Here is a 26,405-nt window from a genome sequence, read left to right as displayed (position 1 = left end):
AATGCTCTCTCTCTCTAGGCTTAGGTTTTCTTTCTTTGTGTTGTGTAGTTAAAATGAATTGTGATGGCTGATTTCTTGGTCATTATTTGGTTCAACTTTGATGCCTACAAGTTGGCACATGCTCCACTTATGGCATGAGTCACTCCTTTAACTTTACACCTAAATTTTTCTTTCTTTTCCCCTCTACTTTTGGCTATATGGCCGAATTTGTCTCCCTTTGTTTCCTTTCTTCTTCTTTCTTTTCAATTGTTTACAAGACAATCTCATGTATGGTGAATGATTCACACACCACCCTTTGTCCATTGTAATCATTCCAAGATGAATGATTAATATTTAATGTGAAATGATCCCTCCACCATGTTATGTCTTCATCAAATAATGTATACTTTCATAAAGTAGTGGATGCTTAAATATTCAATTGCATGCTTCAACTTTTTCTCCTCCAATTTTCATCCCTTGGCCGAATATACACTTGGTTATGAAGTGTATTTTAGTTGTCCACAATATATTGAAAATGTAGTGGATGAATCAACATTTAATTGCACATTTGTATGTCTTCCATTAGCCTTATTTTAGATGACTTTGAGTCATCCTTTTACCTTGGCACGTTGGTGTTCCTTCTTAGTTCATTGTTGTAACAAATTTTTACTTAACACCACAATTAAAAAATTCCTAATCTCTAATAACATTTTTATACTAAGTAAAATTTATAACCGATTAGTTCTAGTTTAGAAATTAAAAATCCGAGGTTTCTATCTCACGTCGATTCCTTCGCGAATAACTAGACGTATAAAATACGGGGTCTAACAGCTCAACATCAAAGGGCCGTGAAGAGTATTTTGAGTTGACTTCAATCGAAGATGAGGTCAAGATTAATTTTAAAGAGCTAATGGTGAATTGCCAACCGACTAACCCAAAAATAGTGAATGATGCCGAAGTTGAAGAAATGATACTAGAGTTGAATAAAAAGGTCCACAAATTATTTTTTGAAGACTCTAGTTCATTTGGGGACGAGGATGCAAAAAATGGAGCGAATTTGAAAATGGAGCGCCTTAAACCACATTCCAACCATTTTTCAACACTGTGCTTAGTGGATGATATGGAAATTGAACTAACCGAGCCTATGGAGAATTTTGAAGGTGAAGAACAAGGCGTTTTTATTTTGAAGTTTGCCATGCCAAGACGACAAAATGACATCCCTCACTTAAAGGCCAAAAAGTGCAAAATGCGATATCCGAAAGTTGGCCTCTTTGTTTCTTTATCATCGCCCCACGATTATCACCGGAATATTGATTCAAAGTTGGGGCGACAGTTCATATCCTCCAAATGGACGGAAAAGTGGTAAAGTTGACTCATGTCGTGCCACGGCAATGAATTAGGCGCTTGGTGGGAGGAAACTCATCGTTTTCAAAATTTTAAGTCATTTTTGAAATTTTATTTTTTAAAATAGTTTATCATATTATTTTTGATTAATCTACCAAGTTTCATAATTTTTGGACTTTAATTGGGTAAGATTATAAATTTGAGATTTGGCAGATTTTATAACTTCACAGTTTGTGCAAAAGCTGGCCACTGTGTCTAAGTTTTAAAGTGCCAAACTAACAAACATAGTGCAATTGTTAAGCCACTGAGATGTGGCAAATTTTATAACTGCCTAGTTTGTCCTCTCTCATTTTATTTGACACCAAAAGCCACTCTCACACTCCCCACATATCACACAAACATCAGCAGCAACACACAACAAAGGGAGAAAAACGCAGCTGCTGTTGCCCCAACTGAAAAAAAAAAAAAAAGAGTTCTTCTTTCTTTCTTCTCCAGCCATCATTCTCAAAGATTACGTATGTTTTCTTCTCTCTCTGCGCTCCTCTCCATTACTTTATTTGTATTATAGTTTTTTTTTCATGTGATACTTTTGGTGTGGAGCTAGAGCACAAATTGTGAAATTGTTGTTGTGTTGTTGCTCGATTGAGATGAAGCTTATTGAACTATAATTCCCATACTTTTTGGGAGGATAATTCAACCTCTTAATTGAGACAAAAAGCTTGCTCAAACTGATGCACACAATCTGTTCGGCAAATTGTCTGACAGACGATTTCATTCGTCGGTAAAGTCTGAGTAACCGAGCACTATGAAGAAATGCATAGAAGAGCGTGTGGGGTAGTTTGGGTGAGTTTGAAGTGCATTGTGCCGATTGTATGAGCTGGTTGTTACTGCATTGCAATTGATCCACTTGGAAGATATTTTGCTGTTGGAAGTGCTGATTCATTGGTCAGCCTTTGGAGCATTAAGGAGATGCTGTGTCTTTGGCCTTAATGCCTCATTCATTCTTTTAATTGATGGCATCGTGCTCTCTAGTTCACATGAAATGATTCAAGGAAGAGCAGAATTATGCTTGAGCCTAGTGACGCATTCTTTCAGGGAGTTGTTCCTAACTTGAGCTTTATTTTATTTAGTTGCGTTGAGGACAATGCAACATTTTTAGTTGGGGGCTGAAGCTATATTTTGATAGATATTTTTGTGATGGGGTGTGATATGTCATGATGGATGATAATTTGGTAGATTGATTTAATTTTGATATTTTTTTTATGACATTTATATTAGTATGATTTTTTTTTTTATTACTAGCTTCTTTAGTTTTTTGTAGTTTAGTTGTAGGAGTGGTGTTGGGATGTGATTTTTGCTCTTTGGCTAATTTTAGTTTGCTTGGTACCAACACATTTAAACCTTGGCGTATGAATTCTTGCTTTTTGAAAAAGAAAAACGATTGAAGTAAGCATTCTTGTCGTGACTTTTAGACTCAATTTTTGGCTACGATTGAAGTAAGCATTCTTGTTGTGACTTTTAGATTCAATTTTTGGCTCTTACTTTCACTAATTAGTCTCTTCAGGCTATGAGTGACTTTTTTTTTTTTTGAGTTCATTTGTTTCAATTGGGTTTTGGATACATATTTCACTTGAGTTTGCATGAGCCATGTGTGATGAGGTTTTTGTGAGTTCTTTTGCATTACTTGTGGTGTAGAACTTGTCCGGAATGTGTGTCAAAGCGAAATTCTAGGTTACACTTTGTTTGAAAAATGATGTTAGCCTTCTTTGGATCGTTTTTGCCTTAAATTTTCTACCCTTTCATATTTTTCCTAGTCAAACCCTTTTGAGCCTTTAATCTTTTCTTTGGCAACCATGTTACAAGCTTTAACCTTTTGTTCTTTATTGATCTATATTTTGGCATCCCACATCCCTAAGCGCTTTGAAAGTGTAAGCATAGGCTAAAAACCTAAGTTTGGGGGTGACGGCTGGAAAAGTTGTGATGTGAAAGCTGCTTAAAGGTGAAAGATTAAAAAACCAAAAATAGAAAAATAAAATAACATAGTGGAACCTTCCTTGGTTTTTGAAAAAAAAAAAGTAAGAAAGATGATAAAGGAAGAAAAATAAGGAGTTGTGAATAAAGGTAAGACTAGTTGGTGAAATGAAAAATGAAGAAAATGGTGGAAAAGTTTGAAAGGAAGTGTGCTTTGATTGTTGCAAATTGTAGCACTTAGGGAGGTTTTGAGTTATTTTTATCCAAATTGTGCCCTGCTTTAACCAAAATCGTACATTACAACCCTTTAAGTCCTAATTAATTTTGAACCATGTGTGTCTACATTAGTGGAGAAATACATGAAGGGCAAGCTTATGGTACTATTTGTGTGCATTTGAACATTTTTGTGTGAGAGAGAGCTAATTCTTTCCATTTGATATCCATTTGTGTTTTAAATTGCATTTTGTGAGTTGGGATTCTCTCTTAATTGTGAGGGCACATGAGAACTTGAGTTGTGAATTTGTTTCATATTTCAATTGAGAGGAATGAACAAAAGAATGTTGTTTTGTGATAAAGAGGAAAATTTTGAAGCTTTAGTGCCATGACCTGATTGCTACTTTGATTAGTTTGGTATTTGATCACTTGAAAAAAAAAATTGAGAAGTTGGTGATTCATTTGTTTTGGATTGATTGTTGGTACCAATCAAAGTCATGTTTTTGTGCTTAAAGTGAACCTTTTTGACTTGATACAATATTGGTGCACTATTGAGTTGAGTCCTTTGAAGGGAATTGTAAGTTTTGATTTGCTTGAGGACAAGCAAATGCTTAAGTTTGGGGGTTTGATAAGTTGGTATTTTACCACCTTATCTCTTCTTAAGCTTAGACTTTTGCTATATTTGATTGAGAAAATAGTGCATTTAATATCGTTTACTCGTATTTTACAGGTTTATGTGATTTAGAAGTGATCGGAAAAGCAATCAAGTGAAAACAAGTTAAAAGAGGCCAAATTGAAGAAAACGAAAAAAGTGGCTAAACGTGCAAAAACGGGTCAGATCTGCAAATCTGAAAATATGGGGCTGTTTTGGTCATTTTTTAATGTGGGAAAATTATTGAACTATAAAAACAAGACACGGGAGAAAATATTATCATCTTTGGCCACATTTTCAAAGCTTGGACAGCTACGGCTTCATCAATCACACCATTGGAGGAGAAAATTGGAGCACTTTAATGATAAATTTTTTAACCCTTTTTTCAATTCCTTGCTTTGTATTGTATATCTAAGTGTGTACATGTTTATTCCATCACTTTAATATTGTTTATGAAAATATTCATTTGCAAAGTTGGATGAAATTACTTTTCATGCTTATGTATTAAATGGTTTTTATTTCTATTGAAGTGGATCTTTGTTGCTTTAATTAATCTTGCTTTTTAATGTTTCTTAAGGGATTAGCTAACCCTAAGACCCGCCTATTTACTTTGATTTGATCTTGAGAGAGGAAGATTGAGGTTGGAAAAGATTAATTAACAAGAATTTGAGACTTTAAAACCCATCTAATAACTTGAGCTAGAGATAGGAAAGTTACTTGAGATTATATTGATTTGAGATTATATTGATAGTGCTTAATATCATACTCTAAGGCTTGAGAAAACTTAGAGTGAAATTCATTGATTTGGTCGAGAGACTTTTGATGAAATTTTAGAGATCATTATCTAATTAGCATAAACTCACTCTTAGTTGTAAAATCGTGAAATACATTGGATCGTTACTTGAGCGTAATTTCCTTTGTATCCATACTTATGGCCATTGATCATTTTACCCGCTTTCTAGTTAGTTTTATCTTTGTTAGTTGTTAAACCAAAAATCAAATATTGAAAAAGTGTTTGGCATCGCTTAGTTGGTGATAATTCCTTACTTGTTTAAATCGCTTATTATATTGTTCCCTGTGGGATCGATCCCGACTCATAGTTGGGTAAATTATATTGCATGCGACCGTGTACACTTTCTCTTTGAGGAGTGAATTTGGACGTTATCACATGTCCGTTACGCGTCACTGCCCCGTACGATATATGTGCATCATGAGCCCATCACACAAGGCAGAAAAGAATCAGAGGTATGTATATTGCGCGCCACTCATGCAACGCAGGGGTGTCCTGACGGCCGACAACGTTCAATAAAATGGGCATAACTCCTAGCACAGAGCTTCGTTTGAGCTCCACAGTATATGGTTGGAAAGGTGTTTCAAAAACTACAACTTTCACATTTTACATTTTCTCGAATTCTCAACGGACGTTCACGTAATTAGGTTGGATGCCAGATCTACGGTAAATTTAGTCGATCTATCGAATATTATGCACCTCACTGTTTGTCTTGATCTTAAAATAACTATTCCCACCCAACTCGTCCCGATAGGACTTCATATAGCTAAAATGTCACATTAATCTCATTTAACACATTTACACTTAACCCAAATTTACGGAGTGTTATAGGTCCTACTTCCTCGGTACTTATGGTCAGCCCACTTTTGGATCGTTGGTACACAATGTTACATTTTTATTTTTATGTAAAATTCAGCTAAGTCCATAACATTATTTGTATTCATTCTTAAGATTAGCAGAGGATCTATAGATGATATCAAGCTGTATTTTTTATTTATGGATACTCGAATGATTTTGTGAATCATGACTCATATGCATCATTTGATTGCTTTTTCTTTATGAAGTATTTTTTGAAGGTTATAATATTATTTTATTAATTGGTCTTAATTAGTTGAACCTAATAAGATATATGTAAACATAACCCTGGTTGATATTATACGATAATGCTTCGCTCAACCGGAGGTGACGACATTGAGTGTCAATAACGTCGCCTATCCAAATTGGAGCGTCACAAATTTGGTATCAGGGATTTAGGTTTAATGAGTAGGAGTCTATAGTGTCATGTCTCGTAGAGTCTAACTTATGTTTGTCTGGTAGACCACTCGTTAAGAGGCTAACAATACATGATAAGATGTTTCCTATTCTTTCTAAAGCTAGATCATGCAGTAGAGCTTGAACCAAGAAGTAAACTTTCAATCCTTATTGAATTTTCTACATGCCGATTATGTAAGCGATGAGGATCAGCCTCAAGACTCGAGTGATGGCATCTACTACTAGAGAAATAGTTTATAAGTTGCTGGTTTCCCAATAATGAGATTAAACAATAAATTTATAGTGAAACAAAGTGATGTGTCCTGAAATGTGGAGACGTTGCATTATGATGCTTCTTGCCTCAAAAAGAGACGTAGTAGAAGATGTGAATAAAGGTAAGTTGAAGGAATAAAGTCATACTGGCAGTCAAGATATATAAGCCTACTTTAAGGAAGTGCAATAATCCCAAGGTGGATAAGGAAGCGTACTGCCTTAAAAATTCTATGAACGAATAATGAGAGCTGATGAAGACCTATTTGGTCAGAAGGTGAAAATCAACTAAATTTGTAATAGGCTTTCTTGTGACCCATAGGAAAACCAAATGATGAGTCCTACAATTTACCTAAGGGGCAAATAAATTCTTGACATGACTCGTTGTAGTCATGTCATGTCATGGGAGCTAGTAATGACACTTTTAGAGATAAAAAATGTGCAAGAGCTCAAGTTAGGGAGAATTTAAAACATGTCGTTGGTGAACGACATATACCCAAGTTTCAAATAATTTTGAAATAATCAGGACGGCCCGAATGACATTAATACCGATGATGGTACGAATATTTGTGTCATTAATGAAATATGTATATTTGAAGGTTATAAGAGCAACATGAATTACCTTAAAAACTCAATCGACATGGAATGAAAAAGTTAAGCTTGTTTAAGTGAAGTAAGTATCATTCTTGCATTAGTGAGCTTGTGGGATACAAATAATTTCCAACAAAAGGCTCTACAACACTTATAAGCATGCTAAGTGGGGTAGTTAGATTATGATTTACTACACCCTTATAATACGTGAGAACAGAATATTGTAAGCTTATACGAAACTAAGTTAGTTCTTTTAGCAAGCTAAATTCATTGTACATACGACTTAAATTCCAAAATCTTGGAATAAAGGGTGTGAAGAAATCAGAAATAGACACGACGAGTCTCTCGGAATTCTTATACATGTTCTGCCTGAATCAAGACCAAAGATACTCTAAATGATATGAACGTAATTACATGAATGATCGTACAATTTTGAGATATATATATATATATATATATATATATATGTTGTAGTATTATTTGGTCCGATTTAGCGTTAGGTATATAATCTTTATAGTCTGCTGGTAAAGGTATAGACTTTTCTATTAATTTTGAGGCTTCTTCTTGAGCTAATGTTGGTCTACTCATGAAAGAGTGATTTCTTTTAGTTCTGCTACTGTCTTTTTTAGTTCTCTAATGTCACTAGTTAAAACTTCTACTTGTTGCGTTATTTTAGAGACTATGAGGGTTGTTTTTAGTTCTATTTCTTTTGTTTTTTCTGTAATAACTTTAATTAACTTTTCATGTACCCATATACAGATACAAAAACAGCTAAAACAAAATGAAATGAACTTTTGTAAAAGTGTGGTTTACACTACACAAAGCTATGATAAGGGCAATTACAAAAGGAAAAAGCATAAAAAATACAAAACACATTATAATAGAAATTATCCTCAATATAATAGAAAGAATTATTATCTTAGAAAATCAGCAACCAGACAACCTTATTTAGACAGAAATAAGCATGTAAGAAAATATCGAACAGAAAGGAATTATAAAAATAAACTAGAATGCTTTACTTGTGGAAGTGTAGAACACTTAACAAATACATGTCCAAAAAGAATAAATAATAAGACAAGAAATTCTCAGTTAATTGAAGATTTTCAAGAAACGTTAATAAATGTAGACGAATATATGTCAGACACAGAGAGTATATATTCTATAATAAGTGTGGTGGAGATGCGGGGGAACAGTACTATGAACAGTAAAAGCTTTCCAAATTTTGCCAAATTCATTATAAAATCTGGGCTAATATAAAAGATTTCTCCATTATTTGTCATGTCTACCTCCGTTAGTCCTATTATTGATTTTTTCATGTCTGACCATCTATCGTCGTAAATCACTATTAGAACTTTAGTTCCTAAGTTCTTTCTAGTTAATCCTTTTAATCCTACTACTATTAATCCCATATGCATTAAACTTCTTCCAGTATTTTTTATTTGTCTTACAGCCGCTGGGTCTATTAAACTTATTGTAGTAACTTTAGTTCCTATGGCTGATAATTGTTCTTCTCTATAATGTCTATATAATTGTGCTGTACTTGAGAACTGTCCTATATTATATAAGGTTTTTGGATTTAATAGTTTTAATTGGTTTTGTTGGAAAATTTGTATATCTCTATCTACGTCAATTACCTCACTTAGCTGTTGATTGTTTTCTTCTGGTGTTCTTCTACTTAAAATTCTTGATAAGAAATTATTACCTATTTTATTTTCTAAAAAACTTACTCTTGGTCTTTCTTGCCTTTCTGATCCTCCTTTGTTTCTTGGTCTAGTTGAAAGAAGGTCCATCTTTGTGGTTTTCTGATTACTTTAACTTTTTCTTTCTGAGGTGTTATCTCAACCTTCTTCAATTGTTCTATTAATTCTTCAACTTCTTTATTTTTAGGGGTCTCTTTATTTTTCTCTTTTTGTTGTTGATTTTTTGAACCTAAGACTCATCTAAGACTATATGAGAAGACATTTTTCTGCTAGAAGAAGAAAGCAAACACATGTACCTACTGTTAGACTAGAGTTAATGAGACAACACCGTTTTGCTAAAGATATAAGTTTTCACTATCGTATGATCTACATTACTCAAAAGAGATTAGTAAACCTTAGAAGCTCAAGAAAGACCCTTACCGAACACATTAACTATTTAGACACAGCTTATAGAGGAGAACTGAATAATAATACAACAGTATTAAGTTTTCGCAATAATCTTCTTTAGGAAATTCATTTTACCAACGACGAGATATTTAGAACTGAAAACTATATTAGACAGCTAGAACAAAAAGTACAACGTATGCCTTTAGGTTAATAGATGCAAGATCATTATTTAAAAGTCAAACAAGAATTAAATAACTTATACCCAGAATATATTAAATTATGTAGTACCAAAGAAAACCAGTTAAGACTACAAGAATTAATAGATATAATATCAGGATTAGAATATAAGTTACTAGGATATATAAAATCCAGAAAGACCTCAAAGAACCAAAAACGATTTAGACCATATTAATTGTATGAGAACACTACCCTTTGTGAGACAAATAGCTATAAATTATTGGTATTTATATAGAGATATAAAGAAAAGACGAGAATATAGACAAGTAGAAAAAGCTTTGAGTGCGTATTTAGAGATAATAAATTCAGAAACATTATCATCACTAATACAAAATAGACACTTACAAAGTCAGATTAACGAAGAGACAATCTCTGCTATAACGCGGGAATTACACGGTATAAGAGAAGATATAGCAATAATTACAACTATTATAGAGCACCGTAAGGAAGCTTGTAAAATAAAAAATTTGATAGGGTAATAAATAAGCCTAGAAAAATAGATACATTAAAAAACCTAGAATACTTAGACTTAAGAATATATCCAGAAAAGAAATATAGAGCATTAAAAGACCATAGTATTATAAAGTGCAATTTCAGTAACGGAGAGCATATACTACATAGTGAAGACAAGCAATTGAATACATTAGTAGATTTACTCATAAATTTTAGTGAAAAAATCCAAGAAAATAATAAAGATATCACTAGAATATTAGAGGTGGTAGAAGCATCTCAAACTAAGTAAAAGAAAACATTCGAAAAATTAGAACAAAATCTAGATTACTTAAAAACACAAGAATTAAAATTAGAAAAGAAAGTTCAGACTCTAGTTAATAAATTTAATCTAGAAAAATTACCTACAAAGACAGAAATAGAAAAGTTAGTTAAAGTTATTACAGAAAAACCAAAAGAAATAGAACTAAAAACAACCCACATAGTCTCTAAAATAACGCAACAAGTAGAAGTTTTAACTAGTGACATTAGAGAATTAAAAAATACAGTAGAAGAACTAAAAGAAATCACTCTGTCATGAGTAGACCAACATTAGCTCAAGAAAAAGCCTCAAAATTAATAGAAAAGTCTATACCTTTACCAGCAGACTATAAAGATTATATACCTAACGCTAAATCGGACCAAATAATACTACAACAAAATATTACTATAATTTCATTAATATTAGAAATAATAAAGAAAATAGAAATAATAGTACCAAGGTTAGAAGTATTAGGTGAACGCGTTAGGTGGTTAAGAAATCATAGCGAAATAGTAAGAGGAAAAGCGAGAATGGTAATAAATTATAAAAGACTTAATGATAATACTAGAACAGATGGATATAAGTTACCAGACAAAACAGAATTAATAAATAGAATCCAAGAAAAGAAAATATTTAGCAAATTTGATTGTAAATCAGGATATTGGCAGGTACGAATGCATGAAGAAAGTATAGAGTGGACTGCATTCACCTGTCCTGAAGGACATTTCGAATGGTTAGTAATGTCATTTGGATTAAAGACAGCTCCGCCAATTTTCCAAAGAAAAATGGATAGTATATTTGGAGAATACAAAAGGTTTGTATTAGTATATGTAAATGATATACTAGTGTTTAGTAGAGATATTAAAGAACATTTAGGACACCTACAAACAATATTTAGACTATTTGTAGAAAATGGAATAATAATTAGTAAGAAAAAAATGGAATTATGTAAAAATTATATAAATTTTTTAGGAGTAGTACTAGGAGAAGGTAAGATAAAGTTACAACCTCATATAGCTAAAAAAGCTTTAGAAATGCCAGATAAGTTAGACAATGTTAAGGAATTACAATTTTTTTTAGGAATAGTCAATTATGCTAGAAATTTCATAAAGGATTTAGGAAAAATAGCAGAACCATTGTATTCAAAGACTGGATCTAATGGTCAAAAACACTTTAATACCGAGGACATTAAATTAGTACAGAAAATAAAAGAAAAAATAAAGAACATTCCCGATTTAAATATGCCTCTAGAAACATATTATTTAATTATAGAAACAGACGGCAGTTTTGAAGGATGGGGAGCAGTACTAAAAGCAAAACCTAATAAATATAGTAATAAAAATGAAGAAAAGATATGTGCTTATCAAAGTGGTAAGTATAAAGAAAAAGGAAACATGAGTAGTATAGATGCAGAAATTTTGGCTGTAATATATGGATTAAATAGTTTTAGATTATATATCCTAAATAAATCAGAAATACTAGTTAGAACAGACTGCGAAGCTATAGTTAAATTTTATCAAAAGATAAATGATAAAAATAGTAGCAGAAGACGATGGCTAAATTTTTTAGATACCATTTTAGACGATGGCTAAATTTTTTAGATACCATTTCAATTTATAATTTAAAATTTGAACATATAAAAGGAAAACATAATAATTTAGCAGACCAATTAAGTAAATTAAAGATTACTGCTAACTAATTTTTTATTTGAACAGCATGAGACCTTCCAGTTCTCAGACAGCAGACAAGGGGAAAGGCATAGCCTCAACCCAAGACACATACAGACAGACAGTATTAGGTAACCTTCATTTTAGACCTACATCTTTATTAGAGAGAAATACTATGGAAAGAATACAATTCGGAGCCAATAACTTAGTAGCTTTCCAGCCATCAAATTGGACTTTTAAAGTATTACCAGAACACGTAATAGACAGACAACAAAGATGCTTAGTGGATAATTTATGGATTTCGCATAATGGAAAAGACGCTAAACATTTTGTAGCTACTATAAATTCTCTCTGTCAGTATTTTACAGACCGAAATTTAGACAAAAAAATTAAATTTTATGTTGTAGTTCACGGTAAAACTAATGGTATTTTTCAAACTTTGTAGACTCTATTAAAGACATAAGAAAACCTCTTTTTAAAGGATTTAATGATTTCACTGAAGCACTAGACTACGCTAGAGGAGTACTGGGTCCAAACTACTATATTTCTCCAGCTCTTAGACAAACCCAGACAAAATCCCTCAGTATAATGTACAAAAAGACACAGACAAGATAATTTTTTGTGATCACTGCGCTACTATGACTAACGTGGTCAAACGATTAAACCAGCAGAAAGAGACATTGGTTCAAGAAAAAATGAAACTCTTGGATCAAGTGAAGACATTAGAACAAAGACTACAAGTTGTTAAGTTCGAATTGATGCAATCTCAGAGTTCTCCATCTCAGATAAAAATGGATGAGACGGGTTTGCATTCCCCAATGAATGCAGACAGACCCACTGTATCGGGTAAGGATACAGCTAGTCCGGTTCAAACGGTAGCCGGTAAAGACTTATCAAATCCGTTGATGGCTGTCACTTTGCCAAAAAGTGAAGATGAAGGATGTTCAAGACGGAGACTACCAAAGACACTTACGCAAGGAGCAACTTCTACAAAGAAAAACACACTTGCAAAAAAAAAAAAATGAATGAAAATAGAAAGTATAGTAAAAGAGACGCTAGAAAAAAAATTCTAGACAAAGGAACAAGATAAACATATAGTTAAAAATCCTAGCCCGGAATTATCTCCAAGTCAAGGGATGTCACCAGTCCATAGTTCAGATTTCGAAGGAGATGATATAAATTTCCAAGACAATGCATTTCAAGACTCTCAAGATCCAAATGATGTAGACTCAGGCATGAGTTTTGATTCTATTGCACTAGATAATTTAGACACATAAAATTTATATATATATATATATATATGTGTGTGTGTGTGTGTGTGTGTAAAATAATCAGACAAACGTAGTGGAGGAAATAGTTATGATGAGACAAAAGGCTGAAAGATTCATTGAAAAAAGCAACGGATAACAAACATTTGCAGAAAAAGAAGGCTTTATTAAAAGAAACTTTAATAAAGCAGCCACAGTAAATGGATAGATCAGCTAAAAGACGAGCAAATAAAGTTTCTTTTGAAAAAGTTCACGTGACGATGGGGCCCAAAGAGCACCCGGCTGAACTCAAGAGATTCTTTAGCATTTTGAAATCCAAAGTTGAAGTCCGCCAGCCACCTATAAATAGCAGCATTTGTGAAGAAGCAAAGACATCACCAACAAGAGCATCAACCACCTCTCTCCAGAAAATTTTCATATTCCCCTTCTCTTTCATCAAATGTTCCAATCCCTTGCCCAGTCAAAAACCTGTGTAATATAAACCCTTATTGTACATCAGTATTAAGCTTTTAATAACTACCCCCTAGTGTGAAGTAGTTTTTGGGGTTCCCTGAAAGGGAAACCTCTCTCCTTCTTCAAACCATGTAAGTTTATTTACTATGTTTTCTGTACTAATCTCCCTATTATGTAAATTATTTTGTGATTATTATGTTTAAGTAATTACTTCCTTATTATCATGAATTTGTTATTCTTAGTATATGGTTGTTCTCTTAACTTCTTAATAACCTCGATGGATTAACCTGTAAATTCCTAGGTTTTAAAGAGGCCGTTCAATGTCTGAATAATAAAGGACGATGTTGGCCGTGGTTACCGGGATGTGGTTAAAGAAGACTGTTATTAAGAATAAAGGTTAAGAGAAAGAGATGAACAGAATAACAAGATTCGTGACTGAACAAAGTCCAGATTAACATGTTCACCTTTTACTGTTCATAGTACTGTTCATAAAAAAATAATAATTTGGGAGATAAACAGAAAATTAATTATAACTACATGATAAGAAGAAATATAGGAGTGAGGAAGTACCGAGTAGGATTGTTAAAAAAATTTATTTGAAAACAATATTAATTTCCTGCTTTGTCCTTTGAACTTTTCTTATTGAAAAATTTACAACCATTTTTTATTATTCCTATTCTTTCTATTCATGTTTTAAAATTATATAACTCTGTCTCTATGTCTATTAAAGTATAATTTTTTTCTAACGAATCTTCTGCTCCTAGAATTTCTTCTTCTTCTAGAGTTAAATTTTTTATTTCTGGCTTATCTTTACAATATGTATTATTTTCTTAACACTCTTTACAACAGCTATCTTTTTTTTCTTTGCTGGTTGCTTTGATCTGGTGTAGGGATCTTCTTATGACGGATTCTAGTTTCAGTCTTAAGAACTTGTACCGGTGTATGAGTAATATTTTTTAAGAAAATTTCTCCATCTCTTTTAATCATACAGCTGTCATTATTATGTAACATAAAGTTTAATCCTATGACAAAATCTACATTTATATTAAGGTCTCTTACCCATATCTTATCCATTTTATAGCTTGGTTTGTAAAATTCTGAACATGTATTTATAAAGCTAATATAGGCCTTATGAACATAATGTCTATATATGTTATGTGTTCCATCCATTTGCATGGCTGCAACTGGTTTTTCTAGAATTTTTATTAACTTAGGTGGAACTATTCTTTTATTTATTATGCACTTTGTGCACCCTGAATCTACTAGTGATAATGTTTCTATCTCATAATCATCTATTTTAATCCTGGCAAGTATTTTTATTGTTCCTAATTTTTTATCTTCATTACATACTAATGCTTCATGATCTTCTATACTCATTAATTCTGCTTGAGAATCTTCTGGTATTATTCTTAATGGTTTCGTTATTGGTTGTATATTTGATAATCTTATTTCTTCGTCTTCACTATCTACTTGTTTTTGTTTTCTTTTTTCTAGGTTACATAATCTAGTTTCTAATTCATTTATTTTTGTTTCTAATGTTATTATTCTTAGATTAAGAATAGGGTCTTCAATCTTTTTATGAGTTTCCTCTCTATTTATTTTTGTCTTAAATTCTTTTTCTATACACATTGTACATCCTTCTATATAGCAATTTTTACATTTAGCTCTTTTGTCTCTACTAGGATACCATTTACAAAAGAAACATGCATTACTATCCAATCCCTTATTTCGTTCGAACTCATGATTACAGTCTTCCGCTATATTTGCTAAATTATCTATTGCTTCTAAGTCTAGATTTTCTAATCCAATTTCATTTATTAATTCTTCTGCTTCTGAGTCTGATGAGTCTGTTTTGATTTTTTATTCAGTGTCTACACTTACTATAGAATATATACTCTCTGTGTCTGACATATATTCGTCTATATTTATTAACGTTTCTTGAAAATCTTCAATTAACTGAGAATTTCTTGTCTTATTATTTATTCTTTTTGGACATGTATTTGCTAAGTGTTCTACACTTCCACAAGTAAAGCATTCTAGTTTATTTTTATAATTCCTTTCTGTTCGATATTTTCTTACATGTCTATTTCTGTCTAAATAAGGTTTTCTGGCTGTTGATTTTCTAAGATAATATTTCTTTCTATTATATTGAGGATAATTTCTATTATAATGTGTTCTGTATTTTTTATGCTTTTTCCTTTTGTAATTGTCCTTATCATAGCTTTGTGTAGTGTAAACCACGCTTTTACAAAAGTTCATTTCATTTTGATTTAGCTGTTTTTGTATCTGTATATGGGTACATTTTTCTTGTAGTATATCCACTATATGTTGTATTCTATGTCCTATGGACCATTTTAGATTAGGATTTTGTACTACTCCGTCTCTCTTATTCCATCTATCTTCTATTTCTCTTTCTAAGGCTCCTGGTAGTTTATTAAATAATTTTTTACCTAATTCTTGATCAAACGCATTTTTACTAATAGTACAGTAGTAAAAATAATCGTTTAAAAAATTCTTAATATGAAACCAACTACTTATACTTAGTTGTTCTAATTTTATTACCACATTTCTTTGTAGTACCAATAATCCACTATTTGGGTCTTCCCCTGTAATTAAAGTATGTATTTTATTAGTAAAGTTATATGGATTTGCTCCCATAGATACTAAGTGTTGAAATTCCATTGGAAATTTTTCCTTATAAGCTTCCCATAAAGCTTTGGCTGATTCTCCTAAAAAAGTTTCTAAATATTTATACATTGTTTCTGCGTCTGTATCACTATATGTTTTATATAGTCTGCTACTACTATTCCTTTCCAAAGATCTATTACTGAATTCCATCTTTGTGGATCATGTGCTGCTATATTTAGTATTTTACCTTTATTACCTCCTTCTTGAAGAATAATGGGTTCTTCTATAGTCATTCTTTTTCCTGATGGTTTAACATTGTCTATAGGTTCTCCTGTTGTTCTAAAAACTCTTCTTCTAGGTACATTTTCCGTACTAATATCTACAGTGTATTATTCTCCAACAGTTGTTCTTTGAAACGGACTAGAACTAGATGCACTGGATTCCATTAATTCGTTTTGACTTATTATCGAGTCTATTTCTATTTCGTCATCACTATATGGCATATCTTCTAATATTTTATCGAATTCGTCTGATTTCTTTTGATATATATGTTCTACTCTATATCCCCAATTATCAGTTCGGGCTTCACATAATTTAAAATGACTTATGATTTCTTCTATTGTTAGTTCTCCTAACTTACACCCTTTACATCTAAAAAGCATATTTGTGTTTTCTTTTTGGAGCCTTTTTGCTTCTTCTATAGCTATGTCTACTTCAAAATCTTTTTGTATTAATTCTATGTTCATAAAGGTTGACCCAGTAGTTTCATTTTTATTTAGAGTACTTTCTTCTTCTATGTCTTTTTGTGGCGTATAATTATAATTAGTAAAACGTATAGATGTTTCTCCCTTAGAATTAGTGTACATTAGGTAAGATTCTGGCTGTAGAATCTTTTTTCTATTAAAATCTTCAAGATTCCATTCCATCCCTGCATATTCTTCAGGATTTATCTTTATGGGTTTTATTAGTTTTATTCCTCTATTTCTCATTACCTCTACTACATCTTCTACCTTAATTTTAAATTTTGTATTACTATTATTAGTCATTTTTCCTAGAAATCCTTCGCATATTAATAAATTATTACCGTTACACATCTCTTCATAACCCTTGGTCTGTATTCCTATTTTTATGTGCTTTCCAAATTCTGCCAAATTCATTATAAAATCTGGGCTAATATAAAAGATTCCTCCATTATTTGTCATGTCTACCTCCGTTAGTCCTATTATTTATTTTTTCATGTCTGACCATCTATCGTCGTAAATCACTATTAGAACTTTAGTTCCTAAGTTTTTTCTAGTTAATCCTTTTAATCCTACTACTATTAATCCCATATGCATTAAACTTCTTCCAGTATTTTTTATTTGTCTTACAGCCGCTGGGTCTATTAAACTTATTGTAGTAACTTTAGTTCCTATGGCTGATAATTGTTCTTCTCTATAATGTCTATATAATTGTGCTGTACTTGAGAACTGTCCTATATTATATAAGGTTTTTGGATTTAATAGTTTTAATTGGTTTTGTTGGAAAATTTGTGTATCTCTATCTACGTCTATTACCTCACTTAGCTGTTGATTGTTTTCTTCTGGTGTTCTTCTACTTAAAATTCTTGATAAGAAATTATTACCTATTTTATTTTCTAAAAAACTTACTCTTGGTCTTTCTTGCCTTTCTGATCCTCCTTCGTTTCATGGTCTAGTTGAAAGAAGGTCCATCTTTGTGGTTTTCTGATTACTTTAACTTTTTCTTTCTGAGGTGTTATCTCAACCTTCTTCAATTGTTCTATTAATTCTTCAACTTCTTTATTTTTAGGGGTCTCTTTATTGTTCTCTTTTTGTTGTTCACTTAACCACCGAACGCGTTCACCTAATAATTCTAACCTTGGTACTATTATTTCTATTTTCTTTATTATTTCTAATATTAATGAAATTATAGTAATATTTTGTTGTAGTATTATTTGATCCGATTTAGCGTTAGGTATATATCTTTATAGTCTGCTGGTTAAGGTATAGACTTTTCTATTAATTTTGAGGCTTCTTCTTGAGCTAATGTTGGTCTACTCATGAAAGAGTGATTTCTTTTACTTCTGCTACTGTATTTTTTAATTCTCTAATGTCACTAGTTAAAACTTCTACTTGTTGCGTTATTTTAGAGACTATGTGGGTTGTTTTTAGTTCTATTTCTTTTGGTTTTTCTGTAATAACTTTAACTAACTTTTCTATTTCTGTCTTTGTAGGTAATTTTTCTAGATTAAATTTATTAACTAGAGTCTGAACTTTCTTTTCTAATTCTAATTCTTGTGTTTTTAAGTAATCTAGATTTTGTTCTAATTTTTCGAATGTTTTCTTTTGCTTAGTTTGAGATGCTTCTGCCACCTCTAATATTCTAGTGAAATCTTTATTATTTTCTTGGAATTTTTTCACTAAAATTTATGAGTAAATCTACTAATGTATTCAACTGCTTGTCTTCACTATGTAATATATGCTCTCCGTTACTGAAATTGCACTTTATAATACTATGGTCTTTTAATGCTCTATATTTCTTTTCTGAGTATATTCTTAAGTCTAAGTATTCTAGGTTTTTTAATGTATCTATTTTTCTAGGCTTATTTATTACCCTATCGGAATTTTTATTTTACAAGCTTCCTTATGGTGCTCTATAATAGTTGTAATTCTTGCTATATCTTCTCTTATACCGTATTATTCCCACGTTATAGCAGAGATTGTCTCTTCGTTAATCTGACTTTGTAAGTGTCTATTTTGTATCAGTGATGATAATGTTTCTGAATTTATTATCCCTAAATACGCACTCAAAGCTTTTTCTACTTGTCTATATTATCGTCTTTTCTTTATATCTCTATATAAATACCAATGAATTATAGCTATTTGTCTGATAAAGGGTAGTGTTCTCATACAATTAATATGGTCTAAATCGTTTTTGGTTCTTTGAGGTCTTTCTGGATTTTATATATCCTAGTAACTTATATTCTAATCCTGATATTATATCTATTAATTCTTGTGGTCTTAACTGGTTTTCTTTGGTACTACTTAATTTAATATATTCTGGGTATAGGTTATTTAATTCTTGTTTGACTTTTATAGAATGATCTTGCATCTATTAACCTAAAGGCATACGTTGTACTTTTTGTTCTAGCTGTCTAATATAGTTTTCAGTTCTAAATATCTCGTCGTTGGTAAAATGAATTTCCCAAAGAAGATTATTGCGAAAACTTAATACTGCTGTATTATTATTCAGTTCTCCCCTATAAGTTGTGTCTAAATAGTTAATGTGTTCGGTAAGGGTCTTTCTTGAGCTTCTAAGGTTTACTAATCTTTTTTGAGTAATGTAGATCATACGATAGTGAAAACTTATATCTTTAGCAAAACGGTGTTGTCTCATTAACTCTAGTCTAACAGTAGGTACAGGTGTTTGCTTTCTTCTTCTAGCAGAAAAAGGTCTTTCTTCTTAGGTTCCAAAAATCTTCTCGCTCTGATACCAATATTAAAGGGGGTTGTAAATTTTTCAATAAGAAAAGTTCAAAGGACAAAGCAGGAAATTAATATTGTTTTCAAATAAATATTTTTAACAATCCTACTCGGTACTTCCTCACTCCTATATTTCTTCTTATCATGTAGTTATAATTAATTTTCTGTCTATCTCCCAAATTATTATTATTTTTTTTATATGAAAAGTAAAAGGTGAACAGTACTATCTTAATCTGGACTTTGCACAGTAACTTTTTTTTTATCTTAATCTGGACTTTGTTCAGTCACGAATCTTGTTATTCTGTTCATCTCTTTTTCTTAACCTTTATTCTTAATAACAGTCTTCTTTAACCACACCCCGGTAACCACGACCAACATCGTTCTTTATTATTCAGACATTGAACGGCCTCTTTAAAACCTATGAATTTACAGGTTAATCCATCGAGATTATTAAGAAGTTAAGAGAATAACCATATACTAAAAATAACAAATTCATGATGATAAGGAAGTAATTACTTAAACATAATAATCACAAAATAATTTACATAATAGGGAGATTAGTACAGAAAACATAGTAAATAAACTTACATGGTTTGAAGAAGGAGAGAGGGAAAACTACTTCACACTAGGGGGTAGTTATTAAAAGCTTAATACTGATGTACAATAGGGGTTTATATTACACAGGTTTTTGACTGGGCAAGGGATTGGAACATTTGATGAAAGAGAAGGGGAATATGGAAATTTTCTGGAGAGAGGTGGTTGATGCTATTGTTGGTGATGTCTTTGCTTCTTCACAAATGCTGCTATTTATAGGTGTCTGGCGGACTTCAACTTTGGATTTCAAAATGCTAAAGAATCTCTTGAGTTCAGCCGGGTGCTCTTTGGGCCCCATCGTCACGTGAACTTTTTCAAAAGAAACTTTATTTGCTCGTCTTTTAGCTGATCTGTCCATTTACTGTGGCTGCTTTATTAAAGTTGTTTTTAATAAAGCCTTCTTTTTCTGCAAATGTCTGCTATCCGTTGCTTTTTTCAACGAATCTTTCAGCCTTTTGTCTCATCATAACTATTTCCTCCACTACGTTTGTCTGATTATTTTACGTACACACACATATATATATAATTTTGTTTATGTGTCTAAATTATGTAGTGCAATAGAATCAAAACTCATGCCTGAGTCTACATCATTTGGATCTTAAGAGTCTTGAAATGCACTGTCTTGGAAATTAATATCATCTCCTTCGAAATCTGAACTATGGACTGGTGACATCCCTTGACTTGGAGATAATTCCGGGCTAGGATTTTTAACTATATGTTTATCTTGTTCCTTTGTCTGGAAAAAATTTTCTAGTGTCTCTTTTACAATACTTTTTATTTTTTCATTCTTTTTCTTTTTTGCAAGTGTGCTTTTCTTTGTAGAAGTTGCTCCTTGCGTAAGTGTCTTTGGTAGTCTCCGTCTTGAACATCCTTCATCTTCACTTTTTGGCAAAGTGACAGCCATCAACGGATTTGATAAGTCTTTACCGGCTACCGTTTGAACCGGACTAACTGTATCCTTACCCGATACAGTGGGTCTGACTGCATTCATTGGAGAATGCACACCCGTCTCATCCATTTTTCTTTGTGATGGAGAACTCTGAGATTGCATCAATTCAAACTTAACAGCTTGTAGTCTTTGTTCTAATGTCTTCACTTGATCCAAGAGTTTCATTTTTTCTTGAACTAATGTCTCTTTCTGCTGGTTTAATCGTTTGACCACGGCAGTCATAGTAGCGCAGTGATAAAAAAAAAACTATCTTGTCTGTGTCTTTTTGTACATTATACTGAGGGATTTTGTCTGGGTTTTGTCTGAGAGCTGGAGAAATATAGTAGTTTGGACCCAGTACTCCTCTAGCGTAGTCCAGTGCTTCAGTGAAATCATTAAATCCTTTAAAAGAGGTTTTCTTATGTCTTTAATAGAGTCTACAACTTCTATCCAAGTTTGAAAAATACCATTAGTTTTACCGTGAACTACAACATAAAATTTAAATTTTTTGTCTAAATTTCGATATGTAAAATACTGACAGAGAGAATTTATAGTAGCTACAAAATGTTTAGCGTGTTTTCCATTATGCGAAATCCATAAATTATCCACTAAGCATCTTTGTTGTCTGTCTATTACGTGTTCCGGTTATACTTTAAAAGTCCAATTTGATGGCTGGAAAGCTACTACGTTATTGGCTCCGAATTATATTCTTTCCATAGTATTTCTCTCTAATAAAGATGTAGGTCTAAGATGAAGGTTACCTAATACTGTCTGTCTGTATGTGTCTTGGGTTGAGGCTATGCCTTTCCGCTTGTTTGTTGTCTGAGAACTGGAAGGTCTCATGCTGTTCAAATAAAAAATTAGTTAGCAGTAATCTTTAATCTACTTAATTGGTCTACTAAATCATTATCTTTTCCCTTTATATGTTCAAATTTTAAATTATAAATTGAAATGGTATCTAAAAGATTTAGCCATCGTCTTCTGCTACTATTTTTATCATTTATCTTTTGATAAAATTTAACTATAGCTTCGCAGTCTGTTCTAACTAGTATTTCTGGTTTATTTAGGATATATAATCTAAAACTATTTAATTCATATATTACAGCCAAAATTTCTGCATCTATACTACTCAGTCTTAAGAACTTGTACCGGTATATGAGTAATATTTTTTAAGAAAATTACTCCATCTCTTGTAATCATACAGCTGCCATTATTATGTAACATAAAGTCTAATCTTATGACAAAATCTACATTTATATTAAGGTCTCTTACCCATATCTTTTTTTTTTTTTATCTTAATCTGGACTTTGTTCAGTCACGAATCTTGTTATTCTGTTCATCTCTTTCTCTTAACCTTTATTCTTAATAACAGTCTTCTTTAACCACACCCCGGTAACCACGACCAACATCGTCCTTTATTATTCAGACATTGAATGGCCTCTTTAAAACCTAGGAATTTACAGGTTAATCCATCGAGGTTATTAAGAAGTTAAGTGTCACGGCCCGACTAGGGGCAGTGACGAGTACCCGATACTTGTACCGAGCACCCCTTATCTATCATATTACCTTTACCTCAGGGAAAGCCGTGTAAACAGAGCCATATTTTTTTTTCCTTTCTGAACATTAACATCAGCAGCGTCACCATAAACATAAGTAGTAAGCTTTCCGCTATCGCGTTATACCGGGACGCGAACAATTCAAAATAAAACACATCTAACTGTACATAGCTGACTTTGCATATTTGTATACGAGCCTCTAGACATAGTACACTTATACATGGAAAGGGCCGAGTACTGTCGTGCCCGAATGTACATACACAAAATAGTACCGCTGGAGTGAGGCTCCGAAACAACTGGAGCGCTGTCAAGTGTGGTCGGTAGAACTTCTAAGGATCACGTCCACCTGTCTGCTGACCTGCGCGGCATGAAACGCAGCGTCCAGAAGAAGGGACGTCAGTACGAATAGTGTACCGAGTATGTAAGGCATAAAAGATAATATAAACAGTAACAGAGAGTACGATTAACAATATCATGGTGTCATAGGACATATAACGGGGCAGGAAAGTAACCTGTACGTGGGAAGGCCTCTGTTTCAGGCCGGCTATCATGTAGGCTTGTCCTTTTCTCTTTGAGACATTTCTTTCTCGTAGACACAGAAAATAGGATTTATATCGTGTCATATTTTATCATATTATGTGCTGCTCTATCATAGCGTGTCGTATCACGTCATGTCGTAGCATCTCATATCATAGTATATCTTGGCATAGCGTATCATGTCATAGCATTGCCCCTTTTTCAGAACACGGTGTCCCTTATTCTTGTATACAGAAAACAGTACAATTCAGTAAACGGTATCTTTTACTCACATTTACAGACGCCGAATGCATCGGCTCTCCCAACCCCCCTCCCCAACGGTGTCCCAACACATCATATCATATATATCATACATCATATATATACAGACGCCGCATACGGCTCTCCCATATCCCGCGTCCGGGCATCCCGCGTCCAGGATGAAATCCAGCTGAATCAGGTGGTGATATAACAGTGGCCCTTCCCCTTTCCCCATATACATATACGTGTACATTTACTTCTCTATTATACATATACATGTCTTGTATACAAATACTTGTCCTATATACATATACATGTCCATACACATATCCCTGTATCATAGAACCAGCATGCACGGGAGTCCAAAGAAAGTTACGTCTATCGGAGTGACATAAAGTCGGTAACCTCCGATTACATTATAGAATACTCGTGATCGCTTTGTCTCACCTTGAAGGAACGAGTATTTTAAGGTGAGACTATCAACAGAGAATAATATTAAAGTAAACGTAGAATGAAATCGTGGGCATCATAGATGACAGTTCATAGACTTTGAAATCTTTAGAAAATAAAGTCATAGCTAGGAAATATAAATAGGATTCAAAAATTAGTTTATCATTTTCATGTTTACATAAGATACTTAGCTTAGTCACCTTAGTCATAGAGTCGTTCCGGTAGTACGTATCATAGGCATATCCTCTTATCTAACATCATTGTTATCATTATCGTCATGGAAGTGCCCTCGTTAGAGGAGTCATAGTACGTATCATTTGGTAACGAAATCGGGATCAAAGGTTCCCTTTGGATTCACTTCAAGTAAGTCAAGCAAGACTGTAAGGAAAATCTGAGAGTAGCGGGCCCACCTCGGGCCGGATGGGGTGGCGTATATGATATACATATGTTACGTGTCATGTCATTACTTGTGAGGGTTCTAGGGTAATCGGGTCCCACTTATGCAAGTTCTAAGGGTTTAAGAGGCCTTTCCATCATTTGCACACTTTCTAGTTCAATTCTATTGAACAAAAAGTGGAAAACTTTAGGTGCGGATTCCGGGGACTAGGGTTGTCCCCGAGGCTCGTACCCGACTTATTACATCTAAGACATGCCATAGAAAGAAGGGTGAAGCCTTACATACCTCTTTCCGCTCCTTTTGCTACTCCAAATTCACGTTGCAATCTCGTCAAAATCTGCAATTTGGTCATGTTTACCAAAACTCTTATTAGGATACTTAGAGTTAGAATCTTAAGGAAACACTTGGCTACCGAAATTTCGGCAGCATTTCCTCTGCAAATACACCATCCTCGACATTCAACATAGCCAATCCTCATCAACCACAATCCGGGAATTCAAACCCGGCCAAACTATTAACATAATTCAACAACTACACTAGCGATTCACATATTTCATTCAATACACATGATCTCAATTTACCACTTTCTTCAAAACCTTCCGACTTCAATGAACACAATAACAACCTTATATTATACATTCCAAAGACATCATACCAATATCACTACATGCTATCCATGCAAGAACATTATTTTTTTCAATTCACACAACCTCCCAATTACCAAGACTTCAACAAACTTATCAAGTCTCTAGTTGCGATATAAAATCTACAACACAACAACTAAGATATTAATTACAACTTGCTCATTATTCCTCAATAATTCAACACACATACATGGTTACGTATGCCATATACACGGTCACATATGCCATGCACACACACACGGCTCCAACACGCATACACCACTACAATCTCTCCAAACTCACTCAACTTCCATTATCAATATAGTATTCACAACAACAACAACCAAACACTAGACAAAATAATTGAAATATCATGCCTACACATATACATATATGCACGGCCATATACTATATTTCTCTCCTTCATGAATTTCATCTATTTTAGCATACTACAACACATATAAACCATTCATAACACATAAAACAAGATTAAAACTCACCTTTCTTCTTCAACTTCTCACTTAACTACAACTTGGCAACTTGTATGATTATGAATTTTTCTTGCTTCAACAACAACTCCACCTTGTTAAGGACCCTCTAATTAGTAGAAATTGATTTTTGAAGGAATTTTTGTCAACTTTTCTTGTTGGTTTACCCTTGGCCGAAATGGCCTTCAACTTTTCTCCTTCTCTTTCTTGTTCTTTCAATTTCTTGAAGCTTCTTGAATATTATGTGATAAAGATGACTTTGTCATCTTTTATTCTTGAAAATTAAATTCCCACATGGGCCTAGCCCATGCCATGGCCGGTTGGGCCTTCCATTTCCTTTAAAAAATATGTCAAGCCCACTTTATATTCTTAGCTAGTTCTTGTAATTTATGGAAACAATTTTTCCAACTTCCAAATTTGCCCTTCGTCGTTCTCCATATTTCCACTTCTAGACTTTTCATAAGCAACTCATGTGCCAAACAAAATAAAATATTGCCTTGCTTGTTGTTTTCCCGCGATTGTCTTGAATTATCCGATTGCATAAAATGCGGGATATAACATTAAGAGAACAACCATATACTAAGAATAACAAATTCATGATGATAAGGAAGTAATTACTTAAACATAATAATCACAAAATAATTTACATAATAGGGAGATTAGTACAGAAAACATAGTAAATAAACTTACATGGTTCTTTTTTTCAATAAGAAAAGTTCAAAGGACAAAGCAGGAAAATAGTGTTTTCAAATAAATTTTTTAACAATCCTACGCGGTACTTCCTCACTCCTATATTTCTTCTTATCATGTAGTTATAATTAATTTTCTGTCTATCTCCCAAATTATTATTTTTTATGAACAGTACTTTTGAACAGTAATTTTTTTTAAAAATTATTTTTTTAATCTTAATCTGGATTTTGTTCAGTCACGAATCTTGTTATTCTGTTCATCTCTTTCT

At 32.7% G+C, this 26,405-nt stretch overlaps 1 long non-coding RNA gene across 1 annotated transcript; it reads left to right on the top strand.

The window, feature by feature from the left end:
* The first annotated feature begins 1,565 nt into the window (after window positions 1–1,565).
* Window positions 1,566–4,683, top strand: LOC132640868 (uncharacterized). The gene is made up of 2 exons (XR_009582467.1): window positions 1,566–1,838; window positions 4,238–4,683. It is a non-coding gene; the product is annotated as an uncharacterized LOC132640868 (long non-coding RNA).
* Window positions 4,684–26,405: the final 21,722 nt, after the last annotated feature.

Source organism: Lycium barbarum, chromosome 5 (genome assembly GCF_019175385.1).
Source record: "Lycium barbarum isolate Lr01 chromosome 5, ASM1917538v2, whole genome shotgun sequence".
In the NCBI taxonomy this organism is placed as follows: Eukaryota; Viridiplantae; Streptophyta; class Magnoliopsida; order Solanales; family Solanaceae; genus Lycium; species Lycium barbarum.
This window is presented reverse-complemented; position numbering and strand designations above follow the sequence as displayed.